This window comes from Delphinapterus leucas, chromosome 7 (genome assembly GCF_059928025.1).
Source record: "Delphinapterus leucas isolate spDelLeu-1000000601 "Yukka" chromosome 7, BTC_Dleu_Yukka2, whole genome shotgun sequence".
Taxonomy (NCBI): Eukaryota; Metazoa; Chordata; class Mammalia; order Artiodactyla; family Monodontidae; genus Delphinapterus; species Delphinapterus leucas.
The window spans coordinates 84,544,865-84,559,092 of NC_143135.1; the positions used below are offsets into that span (position 1 = coordinate 84,544,865).

The 14,228-nt window shown below is 39.8% G+C and overlaps 1 protein-coding gene across 1 annotated transcript in view; it reads left to right on the top strand.

Annotated features, from left to right (window-relative positions):
* ELMOD1 (ELMO domain containing 1) overlaps positions 1-14,228 on the top strand; it is a 45,610-nt gene that overhangs the window by 11,842 nt on the left and 19,540 nt on the right. The window lies entirely within an intron of this gene.

A 14,228-nucleotide genomic window follows, 5' to 3' on the forward strand; every position in this document is an offset into this window, starting at 1 on the left:
TGCTGTTTATTCCTTATAGTGTATTTTTCATTTCAACTACTATATTCTTCACCTCTAGTTTTTCTTTATATTTCCTAACTCTCTGTTAAAAACTAACTTCTTGCTGTGTGCAGCCATTCTTCTCCCAAGTTCTTTGATCATCTTTATAATCACTACCCTGCATACCTTCTCAAGTAGATTGGCTATTTCCACTTCACTTATTTCTTCTTCTGGAGCTATATCTTGTTCCTTCATTTGGAACATGTCCCTTTGTCACCTCATTGTGACTTCGTTGGTGTTTTTATTTTTATGAATCTGGTAGGTTAGTTACATTTCCCAACCTTGGAGTCATGGCTTTTTGTAGGAGATGTCCTATGTATCCCAGCAGCAAACTTCCCTCTCTTTACCTGAGCTATATATGCTCTAGGGGTTCCCCCTATGAGGACTGCATGGGTCTTTCTGTTGTGGTGGGCTGACTATGTGGGCAATCTGTTAGGCTTGGTTGGCCAATGATCTGGTTGGTTACCAGACTCTGCCTTGTGTGGGGGCTGTTGGCTGCTGGTTGGTGGGACTAGGTCAGAAGGCAGCTGGCTGCAAAATCCTGGGTGGCCCTGAGGCTAGTCCTGGCACACTGCTGAGTGGAGTCAAGTTCCAAGAGTCTGGTTGCAGGGCGCAGGGGTCCCAGAGCTAGTGTCAGATTGCTGGTGGATGGGGCCAGTTCCCAATACAGTTGGGTGCAGGGTCTGGGGCATCCTGAAGCTTGTATTGGCTTTCTCATAGCTGACCCCATTGTGGGGCCTGGCCTACTGGTAGGCAGGCCAGGTACGCAGGCTGAGGAACTGTGGTTTTCTTGTGGCTGTTGTCTGCCCCCTGGTGGGTGAGACTTCTCTGGAAGCTAGAGCAGATACCCTGGAGAGCAGGGCCGGGGCCCAGGTGATTCTTGGACTGGTGCCTGCCCAGTGGTTGGTGGAGCTGGATCCTTGACTCTCTGGTGGGCATGACCATATCCAGAAGCAGCTGCTGGTTTAGGATGTCTTAAGGCAGCCTATCTGCTGGTGGGTGGGGCTCTGTCTCCATCCAGTCAGTTCCTTGGCCTGAGGTACCCCAGTGCTGGTGCCTACAGACTGTTGGGCCAGGGAAAGGCTTGTTCCTGGGTTTAATTAGCTAGAGGGAGGATTCTACAATGGTGCTTGCCAGCACCATTGTCCATGTGGTAGAATGAACTCCCCAAAATAGCAGCCATAAATGTTTATGTTCTCAGGGTGAGCTGCAGTTGCCTCCTGCCTCTCTGGGAGACTCTCCAAGATCAACATAAGTGTCTATGTTCTCAGGGTGAGCTGCAGTTGCCTCCTGCCTCTCTGGGAGACTCTCCAAGATCAGCAGGTGCCTATCAAATTACTGCTTCTTCCCTGGATCCTGCAGAATGTGAGATTTTGTGTGTGCCTTTTAAGAGTGAAGTCTCTATTTCCCCTAGCCCCTTGGGACTTCAGAAAGAAAGATCCACTGGCCTTCAAAGTCAATGCTCTGGGGGCTCATCTTCCCAGTGCAGGACCCCCAGGCTAGGGAGTCTGATGTGGGGCTTGGACCTCTCACTCCATTGAGAGAACCTCTGCATTTGTAATTATTCTCTCATTTGTGGATCACCCACCTCGGGTATGGGACTTGACTATATTGCAACTCCACACACTCTTACCATCTTTTTGTTGTTCCTTCTGTTTATCTTTAGTTGTAGAAGATCTTTTCTGGTAGGTTTTGATCCTTTTCATCGATGGTTGTTCTGCAGATAGTTGTGATTTTGGTGTGCCTGTAAGAGGAGGTGAGATGAAAGTCTTTCTACTCCGCCATCTTGGCCAACCTTGGTTATGTTTACTTCAGAGATAAGCAAATTACAAGCATTGTAGTCCAGGCTCTGAGTCACACAGCTAGTGTATTATAAAGCCAGGACTGTTCACCCCTACAATAGGCACTTTGAGGAAAGGCATCTTTTCTACCCTCAAGTGGCTTGCAGTCTAATTGGGGAGGTACTCTGCATCTACAAAAATCACTAAATCTTATCCATAGAGCTTCTCCAAAATACCTCTCAAATGTTTTCTGTTCCCACTGCCTTATTCTAGCCATCATCTCCAACCTGAAGTATTAAAATAGCCTTTTAATTCTGCCACTAACCATTAGCCTCCTCCCTTCCGTCTTCTAAAGTACCACCGGAGGGATTATCTAGTCATGTTATTCTCTAGGTTACAAACTTCAGGTTCTCTATGTCTGATCATAGAAAACCCATGCATCTTAGCATGTATTTTGGACCCTTTCCAGTTTATTTCTTTAAGCTATTTCTCCTCTATCCCATTATGTATAGCCTGTTTCCTCCATGCTCTGTCATTCACCATGACCCATGCCATCCTATATGCCCAGATATTTGCTCATGTGGTTCCCTGTTACCCATTATTCTCAGAGTAGAATCTGGCTCTTTTTTTAAAATTGTTACTCATTGAGTTTTGAAATCTTCTCTAGCAAATTCAGGAGTGGGATCTTTATTCTCTTCTTTGGTTAATTCAAATTCCACATCTGATAATAAAATCAATAATAATAACACATTCATTGAGTGTTTAGTATGTGCCAATTGTTAAAGTAAGTGTTTTATAGCATTATTTCACTTAATTGTCACAATAACCTTGTAGTGAGATATTGGTATTATCCTTATTTTTCACATAGTTAGAAAGGGCTCTTAATTCCTGCACTATACTATCTCTTGAGGGAAAAACTATGTCTTGTTCACATTTGGATTTCCAGAGGCTGGCCCATGGTTTGTATTTAACTTCTTGAGCTTAGGCTTCTTCATCTTTAAAGTGGGTAATTATACCCTTGTTATCTACTTCATAAAATTGTTTAGAGCTAGGGTAAGCAAATTAATGCCTGTAGGTCAAATCTGACCTGCCATCCATTTTTCTAAGTAAGGTTTTATAGGAACACATCCACGCTCATTCATTTATATGTTGCCTTTGGCTGCTTTTGTACTCCATTGGCAAAATTAAGTAGTTGTGTCAGTGACCTTATGGCCTACAAAACCTAAAATATTTACTATCTAGCCCTTTATAGGCAAAGTTTGCTGGTTTAGAGGCTTGGGTGATATATTGCCATATTGTTTAATTGCTTTCATTTATATAAACATAGGAGACCATTATCAGTGTTTTTACTTACAAACTGTGAAAAAGAAACCTGGATTTTATGGTCATTTAAACATAGGCTGGGATAAAATTGATTACATCACTTTACATTCATGTAGCACTGTCCATATGAGTTATTCAAATGGACATTTCTATTAAATATTTTCTAACCAAATTAATAGTAAAGGTAAAAATTTAGGTGGATTCATGTACTTAATAGAAAAAAATATAATCCAGAATTAAAAGATCTCCTGATGGGTAGAGCTGCTTCTCCTATAATGAATGGGTGGACAAATGCCCTTGCTCTTTCTGTTCTGTAGCAGACCTGAGACAGGGCAGAAGTGTTCAAATAAGCTTGAGATAAAGACTGAATGCAAAGAGAAGAGAATTAAACAGAGCACAGGCCATGATGAGTGATGGACTGACTCAGTGTGCAGCCTCCACATCTGTAGCTTGTCACCTGCCTTGGGAATCACCCTTCCTAGCTCTCATCTCCTGCACTTGGCAGGTGGCTTTGTAATAACTCTATTCCCAGTAGTACAGCTTTAGATGGCCGGACTCCTCAGATCCCCCCACCAGAGGCCCACCACCTTAGTTCAGATTTCCAGTCAGCTTCTTAAGTACAAGAAATGACCTTACCTTTCAGAGCTACCCTCCCTCCTCCCTTTATTTTTCAAGGAAGAACTTATCTATCAGAAGAGAATCAGGTAACTCAAGAATTCTTACAGGAAATGTAATACTTGGTAGTATTTCATATAAGTGGTTTAGCATAAGCGACTTTCATTTTCCATGAAAGTGACCCGTATTAAAGCAGACAGTATTAAGAACTTATTAAGAACACTTTTTAGCCATTAATCTAGTTTGTTGTGGTACATGAAATTATTAAAATAGAATTTCTTTTTTGTAATTTATTTTTGAAATATTTTATTATTCAAAGCTTTTACTCTCCCAAAGTATTCCCTGAATGAAAGAGGTTTATAAATTAGTTATGGAAATGAAATGCTTGCTGTTGCCATTTTACTCCACTCACTTGATGAGACCAGATATATATATATTTTTTCTTTTTGGGACGCAGGCCTGTCACTGTTGTGGTCTCTCCCGTTGCGGAGCACAGGCTCCGGACGCGCAGGCTCAGCGGCCATGGCTCACAGGCCCAGCCGCTCCGCAGCATGTGGGATCTTCCCGGACCGGGGCACGAACCCGTGTCCCCTGCATCGGCAGATGGACTCTCAACCACTGCGCCACCAGAGAAGCCCGAGACAAGATATTTTTAAACTGTGTAGGGCCCTGAGATTACTTCCAATCGTTCAGGTGAATTTGATGAGCTTTGCAATCTGTTTCCTTTTGTTTTGTTTTGGTTTCATTGTGGCAGTAACCAAATCAGTGCCCAAAGGATTTTTTTTTTTCGGTACGCAGGCCTCTCACTGTTGTGGCCTCTCCCATTGCGGAGCACAGGCTCCAGAAGCACAGGCTCAGCGGCCATGGCTCACGGGCCCAGCCACTCCGCGGCATGTGGGATCTTCCTGGACCGGGGCACGAACCCGTGTCCCCTGCATCGGCAGGCAGACTCTCAACCACTATGCCACCAGGGAAGCCCTCCCAAAGGATTTTTTAAAGGATTTTTTCTCAGTTTTTAGTACTCTTCTGATGAATTGAAACATTTTCTGTTTTGAAGAATACAGAGCACTGGCAAATTCTTATATATATATAATATAAAAAGAGATTTCTTATACCAATGTTTTGCTTTCAAGCATGATAGATTTACTTCCTTTCCTCTGAAACTTTTCTCTCACCCTTTAGATTGAATTTACCTATTGTGCTAAAACATAAAATATTGTATCATTTGAATAATAAGTAATTTTGGATTACTGCGTAAAATAACTTTGATGAATTACAACTTTTTTTTGGTTAGTATTTCCTGTCTTGGACATTGCTTTATACTATGTCAAATGTGACAGTTCACTATAACGCAAGATGTTTGTGTATTACTGTCCTGTTTAAGCTTTAAAATCCATATAACGTAGAATTAGCAATTTAAAAGATGAATTATGTCATGAAGCTCAATATTAAAAAAACAAACAACCCAATCAAAAAATGGGCAGAAGACCTAAATAGACATTTCTCCAAAGAAGACATACAGAGGGCCAAGAGGCACATGAAAAGATGCTCAACATCACTAATTATTAGAGAAATGCAAATCAAAACTACAAAGAGGTATCACCACACACCAGTTAGAATGGGCATCATCAGAAAACCTACAAACAACAAATGCTGGAGAGGGTGTGTAGAAAAAGGAACCCTATTGCACTGTTGGTGGGAATGTAAATTGATACAGCCACTATGGAGAACAGTATGGAGGTTCCTTAAAAAACTAAAAATAGAACTACCATATGACCCAGCAATCCCACTACTGGGCATGTACCCTGAGAAAACCATAATTCAAAAAGAGACATGCACCCCAGTGTTCATTGCAGCACTATTTACAATAGCCAGGACATGGAAACAAGCTAAATGCCCATCAACAGACAAATGGATAAAGAAGATGTGGTGCATGTATACAATGTAATATTATTAACAAAACTGGGTCATTGTAGAGACATGGACGGCTCTACAGACTGTCATACAGAGTGAAGTAAGTAAGAAAGAGAAAAACAAATATCGTATATTAACGCATATACGTGGAATCTAGAAAAATGGTACAGATGAACCGTTTTGCAAGACAGAAATAGAGACACAGATGGAGACAACAAACGTATGGACACAAAGGGGGAAAAGCGGTGTGGGGAGAGGGTGGTGGTGGTAGGATGAATTGGGAGATTGGGATTGACATATATACACTAATATGTATAAATAGATAACTAATAAGAACCTGCTGTATAAAAAAAATAAAAGAATAAAATTCAAGAAAAAGAATTATGTCTTAAGTAGTAATAGGAAATTTTATATATGTCCCTGTCTATAATGAAAATATAATATAAAATATTATTAATAGTCTAAAAAGTAAATTTGTTTACATGCCCATCTTTATTTACTAGAAAGTACTTATGTTTTGAAATTGCATGTTTATACAATTGTGGGTCTCAGTCTTTCTCCCTCTCTCAAGTAATGATATGTACTGAGTCTAACTTTTTATACAAAGTTTAAAAAGTACAACAAGTTTCTTAAGCAGTGAAGAGCATAGTGTTTAGAATTTATATTTGTCCATTAAAATATAATTGATAATAATTAAAATTATTTCAGGTAACAAAGATGATAATAACTTTTGAGGTTTATTCATGAACATGACTGAGTTTTCTTTTTTTTTACTTTGCTTTACTTATTTATTTATTTTTTAACAAATTTATTGGAGTATAATTCTTTTACAATGGTGTGTTAGTTTCTGCTTTATAAGTGAATCAGCTATACATATACATATATCCCTATATCTCCTCCCTCTTGTGTCTCCCTCCCTCCCATCCTCCCTATCCCACCCATCTAGGTGGTCACAAAGCACCGAATTGATCTCCCTGTGCTATGCAGCTGCTTCCCACTAACTATTTTACATTTGGTAGTGTATATATGTCCATGCCACTCTCTCACTTTGTCCCAGCTTCCCCCTCCCCATATCCTCAAGTCCATTCTCTAGTAGGTCTGCATCTTTATTCCCATCCTGCCCCTAGGTTCTTCATGACCTTTTTTTTTTAGATTCCATATGTATGTGTTAGCATACAGTATTTGTTTTTCTCTTTCTGACTTACTTCATTCTGTATGACAGACTCTAGGTCACTAGACTCTGCCTCACTACAAATAACTCAATTTCGTTTCCTTTTATGGCTGAGTAATATTCCATTGTATATATGTGCCACATCTTCTTTATCCATTCATCTGTTGATGGACACTTAGGTGCTTCATGCCCTGGCTACTATAAATAGTGCTGCAATGAACATTGTGGTACATGATTCTTTTTGAATTATGGTTTTCTCAGGGTATATGCCCAGTAGTGGGATTGCTGGGTCATATGGTAGTTCTATTTGTAGTTTTTTAAGGAACCTCCATACTATTCTCCATAGTGGCTGTATCAATTTATATTCCCACCAACAGTGCAAGAGGGTTCCCTTTTCTCCACACCTTCTCTAGCATTTATTGTTTGTAGATTTTTTGATGATGGCCATTCTGACTCGTGTGAGGTGGTACCTCATTGTAGTTTTGATTTGTATTTCTCTAATGATTAATGATGTTGAGCATTCTTTCATGTGTTTGTTGGCAATCTGTATATCTTCTTTGGAGAAATGTCTCTTTAGGTCTTCTGCCCCGTTTTGGATTGGGTTGTTTGTTTTTTTGATATTGAGCTGCTTGTAATTTTTGGAGATTAGTTCTTTGTCAGTTGCTTCATTTGCAAATATTTTCTCCCATTCTGAGGGTTGTCTTTTCTTCTTGTTTATGTTTTCCTTTGCTGTGCAAAAGCTTTGAAGTTTCATTAGGTCCCATTTGTTTATTTTTGTTTTTATTTCCATTTCTCTAGGAGGTGGGTCAAAAACGATCTTGCTGTGAGTTATGTCATAGAGTGTTCTGCCTATGTTTTCCTCTAAGAGTTTTATAGCTTTATACACCTTACATTTAGGTCTTTAATCCATTTTGAGTTTATTTTTGTGTATGGTGTCATGGAGTGTTCTAATTTCATTCTTTTACATGTAGCTGTCCAGTTTTCCCAGCACCGTTTATTGAAGAGGCTATCAAAAATAAGGTGACCATATGTGCATGGGTTTATCTCTGGGCTTTCTATCCTGTTCCATTGAATAGGATATTTCTGTTGTTGTTCCAGTACCATATTTTCTTGATTACTGTAGCTTTGTAGTATAGTCTGAAGTCAGGGAGCCTGATTCCTCCAGCTCCATTTTCCTTTCTCAATATTGCTTTGGCTATTTGTAGTCTTTTGTGTTTCCATACAAATTGTGAAATTTTTTGTTCTAGTTCTGTGAAAAGTGCCATTGGTAGTTTGGTAGGGATTGCACTGAATCTGTAGATTGCTTTGTGTAATATAGTCATTTTCACAATGTTGATTCTTCCCATCCAAGAACATGGTATATCTCTCCATCTGTTTGTATCATCTTTGATTTTTTTCATCAGTGTCTTATAGTTTTCTGCATGCAGGCCTTTGGTCTCCTTAGGTAGGTTTATTCTAGGGATTTTATTCTTTTTGTTGCAATGGTAAATAGGAGTGTTTCCTTATTTCTCTTTCATATTTTTCATCATTACTGTATAGGAATGCAAGAGATTTCTGTGCATTAACTTTGTATCCTACTACTTTACCAAATTCATTGATGAGTTCTAGTAGTTTTGTGGTAGCATCTTTAATATTCTCTATGTATAGTATCATGTCATCTGCAAACAGTGACAGCTTTACTTCTTCTTTTCCGGTTTGGATTCCTTTTATTTCTTTTTCTTCTCTGATTGCTGTAGCTAAAACTTCCAAAACAATGTTGAATAATAGTGGTAAGAGTGGGCAACCTTTTCTTGTTCCTGATCTTAGTGGAAATGCTTTCAGTTTTTTACTATTGAGGACAATGTTGGCTGTGGGTTTGTCATATATGGCCTTTATTATGTTGAGGTAAGTTCCTTCTATGGCTACTTTCTGGAGGGTTTTTATCATAAGTAGGTGTTGAATTTTGTCAAAAGCTTTTTCAGCATCTATTGAGAGGATGATATAGTTTTTATTCTTCAATTTGTTAATAGGGTGTGTCACATTGATTGATTTGCATATATTGAAGAATCCTTGCATTCCTGGGATCAACCCCACTTGAATATGGTGTATGATCCTTTTAATGTGCTGTTAGATTCTGTTTGCTAGTATTTTGTTGAGAATTTTTGCATCTATGTTCATCAGTGATATTGGCCTGTAGCTTTCTTTCTTTATGACATCTTTGTCTGGTTTTGGTATCAGGGTGATGGTGGCCTCATAGAATGAGTTTGGGAGTGCTCTTCCTCTGCTATATTTTGGAAGAGTTTGAGAAGGATAGGTGTTAGCTCTGCTCTAAATGTTTGATACAATTCACCTGTGAAGCCATCTGGTCCAGGGCTTTTGTTTGTTGGAAGATTTTTAATCACAGTTTCAATTTCAGTGATTGTGATTGGTCTGTTTATATTTTCTGTTTCTTCCTGGTTCGGTCTCAGAATGTTGTGCTTTTTAAAGAATTTGTCCATTTCTTCCATGTTGTCCATTTTATTGGCATATAGTTGCTTGTAGTAATCTCTCATGATCCTTTGTATCTCTGCAGTGTCACTTGTTAGTTCTCCTTTTTCATTTCTAATTCTGTTGATTTAAGTCTTCTCCCTTTTTTTCTTGATGAGACTGGCTAATGATTTATCAATTTTGTTTATCTTCTCAAAGAACCAGCTTTTAGTTTTCTTGACCTTTGCTATTGTTTCCTTCATTTCTTTTTCATTAATGTCTGATCTGATCTTTATGATTTCTTTCCTTCAGCTAATTTTGGAGTTTTGTTGTTCTTCTTTCTCTAATTGCTTTAGGTGTAAGGTTAGGTTGTTTATTTAAGATGTTTCTTGTTTCTAAAAGTAGGATTGTATTGCTCTAAACTTCCCCCTTAGAACTGCTTTTGCTGCTTCCCATAGGTTTTGGGTCGTCGTGTTTTCATTGTCATTTGTTTCTAGGTATTTTTTGATTTCCCCTTTGATTTCTTCAGTGATCTCTTGGTTATTAAGTTGTGTATTGTTTAGCCTCCATGTGTTTGTATTTTTTACAGATTTTTCCTGTAATTGATATCTAGTCTCATAGCGTTTTTGTCAGAAAAGATACTTGATATGATTTCAATTTTCTTAAATATACCAAGGCTTGATTTGTGACCCAAGATATGGTCTATCCTGGAGAATGCTCCATGAGCACTTGAGAAGAATGTGTATTCTGTTATTTTTGAATGGAAGGTCCTATAAATATCAATTAAGTCCATCTTGTTTAATGTGTCATTTAAAACTTGTGTTTCCTTATTTATTTTCATTTTTGATGATCTGTCCATTGGTGGAAATGGGGTGTTAAAGCCTCCTAGTATGATTGTGTTACTGTCGGTTTCCCTTTTTACGGCTGTTAGCATTTGCCTTATGTATTGAGGTGCTCCTATGTTGGGTGCATAAATATTTACAATTGTTATATCTTCTTCTTGGCTTGATCCCTTGATCATTATGTAGTGTCCTTCTTTGTCTCTTGTAATAGTCTTTGTTTTAAAGTCTATTTTGTCTGATATGAAAATTGCTACTCCAGCTTTCTTTTGGTTTCCATTTGCATGGAATATCTTTTTCCATCCCTTCACTTTCAGTCTGTATGTGTCCCTAGGTCTGAAATGGGTCTCTTGTAGATAGCATATATACGGATCTTATTTTTGTATCCATTCAACCAGTCTGTGTCTTTTGGTTCGAACATTTAATCCATTTACATTTAAGGTAATTATTTATATGTATGTTCCTATGACCATTTTCCTAATTGTTTTAGGTTTGTTATTGTAGGTCTTTTCCTTCTGTCATGTTTCCTGCCTAGAGAAGTTCCCTTAGCATTTGTTGTAAAGCTGGTTTGGTGGTGCTGAATTCTCTTAGCTTTTGCTTGTCTGTAGAGGTTTTAATTTCTCTGTTGAATCTGAATGAGATCCTTGCTGGCTACAGTAATCTTGGTGGTAGGTTTTTCCCTTTCATCACTTTAAATGCGTCCTGCCACTCCTTCTGGCTTGCAGAGTTTCTGCTGAAAGATTAGCTGTTAACCTTATGGGTATTCCCTTGTATGTCATTTGTTGTTTTCCCTTGCTGCTTTTAATATTTTTTCGTGGTATTGAATTTTTGATAGTTTGATTAATATGTATCTTTGCGTGTTTCTCCTTGGATTTATCCTGTATGAGACTCTGTGCACTTCCTTGACTTGATTGACTATTTCCTTCCCCATATTAGGGAAGTTTTCAACTATAATCTCTTCAAATATCTTCTCAATCCCTTTCTTTTTCTCTTCTTCTTCTGGGACCCCTATACTTCAAATGTTGGTGCATTTAATGTTGTCCCAGAGGTCTCTGAGACTGTCCTCAATTCTTTTCATTCTTTTTTCTTCATTCTGCTCTGCAATAGTTATTTCCACTATTTTATCTTCCAGGTCACTTACCTGTTCTTCCTCCTCAGTTATTCTGCTATTGATTCCTTCTAGAGAATTTTTAGTTCCATTTATTGTGTTGTTCATCATTGTTTGTTTGCTCTTTAGTTCTTCTAGGTCTTTGTTAAACATTTCTTGTATTTTCTCCATCCTATTTCCAAGATTTTGGATCATCTTTACTATCATTACGCTGAAATCTTTTTCAGGTAGACTGCCTATTTCTTCTTCATTCTTTTGGTCTGGTGGGTTTTTACCTTTTTCCTTCATCTGCTGTGTGTTTCTCTGTCTTCTCATTTTGCTTAACTTACTGTGTTTGGGGTCTCCTTTTCACAGGCTGCAGGTTTGTAGTTCCCATTATTTTTGGTGTCTGCCCCCAATGGCTAAAGTTGGTTCAGTGGGTTGTGTCAGCTTCCTGGTGGAGGGGACTAGTGCCTGTGTTCTGGTGGATGAGGCTGGATCTTGTCTTTTGTTGGGCAAGACTGAATCTGGTGGTGTGTTTAGGGGTGTCTGTGACCTTATTATGTTTTTAGGCAGCCTTTGTGCTAGTGGGTAGGGTTGTGTTCCTGTCTTGCTAGTTGTTTGGCATAAGGTGTCCAGCATTGCAGCTTGCTGGTCGTTGAGTGGAGCTGGGTCTTGGCGTTAAGATGGAGATCTCTGGGAGATTTTTGATATTACGTGGAACTGGGGGGTCTCTGGTGTACCAATGTCCTGAACTCGGCTCTCCCACGTCAGAGGCACAGGGCTGACACCCACCCGGAGCACCAAAACCCTGTCAGCCTCACGGCTCAGAATAAAAGGGTGAAAAAAAGAAAGAAACAAAGGCAAAATAAAATAAAATAAAGTTATTAAAATAAAAAATAATTATTAAAAATAAAAAAATTAAAAAGTAATAAAGAAGAGAAAGAAAGACGGAAAGAAGTGAGCATCCAAACCGAAAAAGAAATCCACCAATGATATCAAGTGCTAAAAACTATACTAAAAGAAAAAAGGACAGTCATAACCCTAGGACAAATGGTAAAAGCAAAGCTATACAGACAAAATCACACGTAAAACTATACACATATACACTCACAAAAATAGAAAAAGGAAAAAATATATATGTCATTGCTCCCAAAGTCCACCGCCTCAATTTGGGATGATTTGTTGTCTAGTCAGGCATCCCACAGATGCAGTGTACATCAAGTTGATCGTAGAGATTTAATCTGCTGATCCTGAGGCTGCTGGGAAAGATTTCCCTTTCTCTTCTTTGTTTGCACAGCTCCTGGGGTTCAGCTTTGGATTTGGCTCCACCTTTGCGTGTAGGACACCTGAGGGCGTCTGTTCTTCGCTCAGGCAGGACGGGGTTAAAGTAGCAGCTGATTAGAGGGTTCTGGCTCATTCAGGTGGGGGGGCGCGGCGGGGGAAGGGAGGGGTATGGAATGTGGGGCGAGCCTGCCGTGGCAGAGGCTGGCATAACGTTGCAACAGCCTGTGGTGCGCCGTGTGTTCTCCCGGGGAAGTTGTCCCTGTATCACGGGACCCTGGCAGTGGCGGGCTGCACAGGCTCCCGGGAGGGGAGGTGTGGATAGTGACCTATTCTTGCACACAGGCTTCTTGGTGGCTGCAGCAGCAGCCTTAGAATCTTACGCCCGTCTCTGAGGTCCGCGCTGATAGCCATGGCTCGCACCAGTCTCTGGAGCTCGTTTAGGTGGCGCTTCTAATCCCCTCTCCTCGCGCACCAGGAAACAAAGAGGCAAGAAAAAGTCTCTTGCCTCTTCTGCAGTTCCAGACTTTTTCCCGGACACACTCCTGGTTACCTGTAGCACAGTAGCTCCCTTCAGGCTATGTTCACACAGTCAACCCCAGTCCTCTCCCTGGGATCTGACCTCAGAAGCTGGAGCCTCAGCTCCCAGCCCCCACCCGCCCTGGCGGGTGAGCAGACAAGCCTCTCAGGCTGGTGAGTGCTGGTTGGCACTGATCCTCTGTGCGGGAATCTGTCCGCTTTGCTCTCTGCATCCCTGTTGCTGTGCTCTCTTCCATGGCTCCGAAGCTCCCCCCACCCACCCCTGCCTCCCACCGTCTGTGCCAGTGAAGGGGCTTCCTAGTGTGTGGAAACTTTTCCATTTTCCCAGCTCCCTCCCACTGGTGCAGGTCCCGTCCCTATTCTTTTGTCTCTGTTTTTTCTTTTTCCCTACCCAGGTACGTGGGCAGTTTTTTGCATTTTGGGAGGTCTGAGGTCTTCTGCCAGCGTTCAGTAGGTGTTCTGTAGGAGATGTTCCACATGCAGATGTATTTCTGATGTATTGGGGGGGGGGCGGAAGGTGATCTCCACGTCTTACTCTTCTGCCCCCTTGAAGGTCTCCCTACTGATCTTTCTTTATTCAGCTATATGATGCTTGTTTACTTTCACCCTTGTTATAGATGAGAAATGAAACTCGTCAGTTCACTTTTCTTTTTATTAACAATGCTGCTAAAAGTTTTGTTTGTAAAGTGAGATAATCATCTGAGGATTTGAATAATGCATACCCTCAAATTTTTTCCTCTTCTCCCCTTCCCTTTATTCTCTTAAATATTTTTGAAGACTCCAAAGAACTTTTGTAGAAGATTGTGTGTATGTGTATATATTTATACATACATACATACATATGTATGTGTGTATATATATATATACAAACACACACACGCACACATATACACATACACACACACACCACACACACATTTCTGTTTAGGAGCTAAAACAGAAAGATTAAAAACACCAAAATATACAAGTGTACATTCCATTGCCTTCAGAGCAATGAGATCATCACATGTCATTCAGCCTCTGGAAAATTCCACTGTATTCTTATGAGAAGATGAGAGTGAAAGACAAGTAACCTCTTAGTTTTATTATGAGATAGTTTTTACCTCCTAGGCTCTCTGAAAAGGTCTTAGGGTCCCTCCTAGGAGTCTTTTGAACATACTTTGAGAGCTGCTGTCATAGATAATTGAAAG